We start from the raw sequence: 4,200 nt of genomic DNA on the forward strand, positions 1-4,200 counted from the left end.
CCGGGGTTTCCCCCTCCCCTCCCCCCCCCCCGCCCCCCACTGCAAAGCAGCAGTGCAGAGAGTGCCTGAATGTGCAGTGTGTGGCACCACAGATGGACTGTGCTTGTCTGGATGCCTGTGGGTTCATCCTTTCAAGCCCCTCCAATGGTCTCTCACCCTTAGTCTTTATCTCCAGCAATTCTCTGAAGTCCCCACACTATTTTCTGGGCCTTAATATTTACTTTATGGGTCTCCCTTTAACTTTCAGTATTTTTTTTTCTCCTTAATAGGCCCTGTATAAATTTGATGGCACTTCTTTAACCATACCCTTTCTGGGCTGCCCTCTGGTAAATGTAAGACAGGCTGTGGAGGCACTAGGTTTGCTGTCAGGAAGAAGTCAGTCTCTACCAGTTCTTCCTTAATATGACCACCCACCCGCTTTATGAGCTAGCATAATTCTCCAGAAAAGCAGAAGACCTCATGGTCCAGGCCATAACAAGGCACTTCCATGACCTTCATCACCTCTTCTTCTCCACCAACACCTGCAAAGACAATGGAGTCCAAGCTGCTATGGGAGCAACTCTAAACAAAGTAGTAGTACTTTTGGTCAAGAGAGATGTATAGCAACTAACAGGGGCACATTGTTTTGGGTGGATGAGTGGTGGTGGCTGAACTTCCACATGTCTCAAGCCAACTTCATGGAGGTCTGTGCTGAGCTCATCTCCAGTCTCAAGCAGCAAGCCAACCAGAATGAGGGAGCCCTTGCCTTTGGAGAAGTGCATGACCTTCACAATCAGGAAGCTTGCAACCCGGCAAGGCTCCAGTTCATGAGCAATCAGTTTGGCACAAGCATGTCCATGGCAGGATTGGTTTTTGGTGAAGTGTACCTAGCAATTGAGTGGGTGTTCGAACTGTGGATCTTATGCCTCACTGACCTGCAGCAGTTTGTTGTTCATTTCAGCCACATGGGATTTATGAACAGTATTGAGACAACTTGGATTTCAGAAAGGAACTGTTCAGCTACCACCTCTGCATCTACATGGATCTGGAATGCACCTCTAAGTACCTTATGCTGCACTAGAGGACACTGGGGGTCCATCCAGATGTCAGTGTGCTACATGTCCGACTTTGTCCTCTTCATCTGCATCCTGCATGGAAACTATGACATCAATGGAAATGCTTTTCAGGAGCCCTGGAAACAAAGTGACTTGCAAGCTGGCCTGATGCTCTGGTGGTCAAACACCCAAGAGACAGCAACCTACAAAACCACAGACTAAGGAGAGGAAAGAATCAATACAGACAATCAACAGCCCCAAGACAGAGACAGTCAGTTGCACAAGCACCCATGTCATGAGTTTTGCCTTTCAGCAGCTAGGGGTGCAGTCCCCCCAAAACCCCTGCACCTATCTCCTTGACAGCTGGCAGGCTTTGTGGCCTCAGCAGGGGCCCCCACCCCTGCATTTTTCACCCCCCTGTGGTGTAACGCCTAGACATGACATGAGTTTTGCTTTCAAGAATTTGGGGTGCAGTTGCCCCCAAACCCTTGTGCTGATCTTCCTAAAATTCAGCAGGCTTCATACTCTCAGCAGAGGCTATTATTCTTGCAAGTTTCATCCAAATCAGACAAAAAACAACAAAGTTATAGATATTTCATTGATTCCCCGTTATACCCTATGGCTGGATCTCCAAAGCAGCTCCGAAGCTTCGGAAAGCCTAAAGAAGCCAGAGCTTCAGTCTGGACATGCAGTTTTGGCATCCAAAGCGTCTGAATCTTCTCTGGAACTGAAGCGCAGTCCGAAGCCTCGCACAGCCCTAGTGACTAGCATCTTGGGGTGTAGGTTTGGGGAATTGTGTTGCAGTCCCCAATCGCCCAAGTTCTCTATAAATGACAGGGTTGTGACACTTGTGCCCAGCTGGGTGTAAGGGGCACCAGAGGGCACGGAGAATTCATACCACCCAAAGAAGGGCATATGGGTTCCCAGAATTCCCAGGGAAGAGACTGGTGGGTAAGCCAATGGGATTCACCACAGAGATTGCTATTTCCAGTCACTTTAACTGGATATCACTGACTGCTGAGATTGGTAATGATGATGTCAGTGCTGACCTGGAAATGGCTGCTGTTGGTTGCTTCCTCAAGGGTGTCTTGCTGAAGTAGGATGTCTGGAAAAAGAGTTTTGCTGGTAACCCTTACGTAACATGTAGAGGAACAGACAAGTGTGGTAGCCCCAGTTTGGCTACAGACCCTACCACATATCCCCGGGTACTGAAAAAGGGGTTCATATGTGAGCTGAAAAAATACTTGTCAGAAATTATGATAGCCCATAGCAGAGGGTGGGTAGGCTGAGGGCAGTGCTGAGAGGCATAAAAATGTGGCATCATATGGAGGACAACCAGAATGGTCTATGTCTTTAAGGTGAGGCCAAACAGGACAAAGTCCTAGGACTGCTCCTCCAGCTGCATGCTGTACATCATTGCCTCTGTTGTCTCCTTTACCATTTCCACTTTCTTGTGGATGGTTTATGACTTGTTCCTTGTCTGGAAGATGCTGGGCATCTTCTGGTTGATGCCCTTCCTGACCAGGTCAGAAGCATTCTCTGTAGTGCTCCATCCATGCCCGCTACTCTTTGGCCTTGGCAGTCCTTCACTCAAGAGGATTAAGCAAGTGTTGCCAGTGTCTTATTCTTCCTCTCCATTGTGTGCCTCTTGTGCCAGGCAATCTCATACTCTAGTCTTCGGATGTCTTCACTCCCAAGGCAGTGTATGCACCAACTGCTGTGTCTGAAAAAAAAACAGCAATTCATTTTGTAATTAATTCTTCTTGAGGTAAGATGAAGAAGTCCCCAGTGCAAATTGCAAGGCCATCCTGTTGGCTTTCTCATTCCACTGGTGGACTGTCAGCATGGTAAGTTAAAGATCTCTATTCATCTGGTCTTAGGACTTTTCCCCCAACTCTTCCCTTAAACCATTCACTTGGATTGTCCCCTCAGACCAGAGCACACAGCACTTAGAAACCCCTATGGGGGGAACTTAAAATTAATTTTGTATCATTCCCAGACTCCTCCATTTTTGCTCATGTCTCCCTGAGAATGTTGAAACTGCACTGGAAGCGGATATGTTCAGAGTGCATACTTGCCAGAAATATGTCTCATGAAGATCCATGACAGGCATCCCTGCCAATATACACTCCATCTACTGCAGGACAGGGCCATCCCAGACAACTTTGAATCATGGAAGAGGTGAGCTAGCTCTGAGATAGCCGTAGAGAGAAAAGATCCCTGGCTTAACCTGTAAGCCAAGACTTCACATTCTGACTCACAACCAGTTTCTTTCACAGCCGGACTGAGTCATGATCAAACAAACATCTAGCCTAAGGTATAGCCAGGAAATCCCTCTGTGCCCTGGCAGTAGCCTTAGGAGTTACAAGCAGGCAGAATGCATAGCTTTAAGCATATGGCATGAGAGCACAATAAGCATGCTGTTACCAGATTTGCCCATTACTTTGGGGGGTGCTCATTTATTAGGGATATGTTTCTAGGGTCTTGGTAATTCTGTCAATGTGCTGCTTGTGTTTCTATACGGAGTTGTATCTCTCCCTTCTGTAAGTCCTCACCCCCAATGGAGCTATCGTGCAGGACTCAGTTTCAAGGGGCCGGGTTCCTCCAGTCACCAAATCAGTCATACACACAAACACACACACAAATTAACGTGACACACCTGACCTGGCCGGGTTGATCAGCATGGACAGGCTGACACCCTCATATACCAAGAATCAGTTCATCAGAGCAACAATAAACCGCAGTTAGACACAAGCACACAGGTAAACAGAATCCCTCTGAATCCGGCTGGGTGTCCAGCTGACACCCTCATGGGCCAGCATTCAGTTCATGGGGGCACATCTGAGTTAAACTGGGTCAATCAACCTGTACAAGCTGATCGCCTTATGTGTTTCAAACTCAGCATGTCCCAATCTTTGGCCTCTTGATAAGCAGACCCCACAGTATTGTTACCAAATTTGCCCATTACTTTGGGGTGTGCTCATTTATTAGGGATAGTTTCTACGGTCTTGGTAATTCTGTCAATGTGCTGCTTGTGTTACTATACGGAGCTGTATCTCTCCCTTCTGCAAGCCCTCACCCCCAGTGGAGCTATCTTGCAGGACTCAATCTCAATGGGACTGGGTTCCTCCAGTCACCAAATCAGTCATACACACAAACACACACA

This window comes from Alligator sinensis, unplaced genomic scaffold, assembly GCF_000455745.1.
Source record: "Alligator sinensis unplaced genomic scaffold, ASM45574v1 scaffold1485_1, whole genome shotgun sequence".
Taxonomy (NCBI): Eukaryota; Metazoa; Chordata; order Crocodylia; family Alligatoridae; genus Alligator; species Alligator sinensis.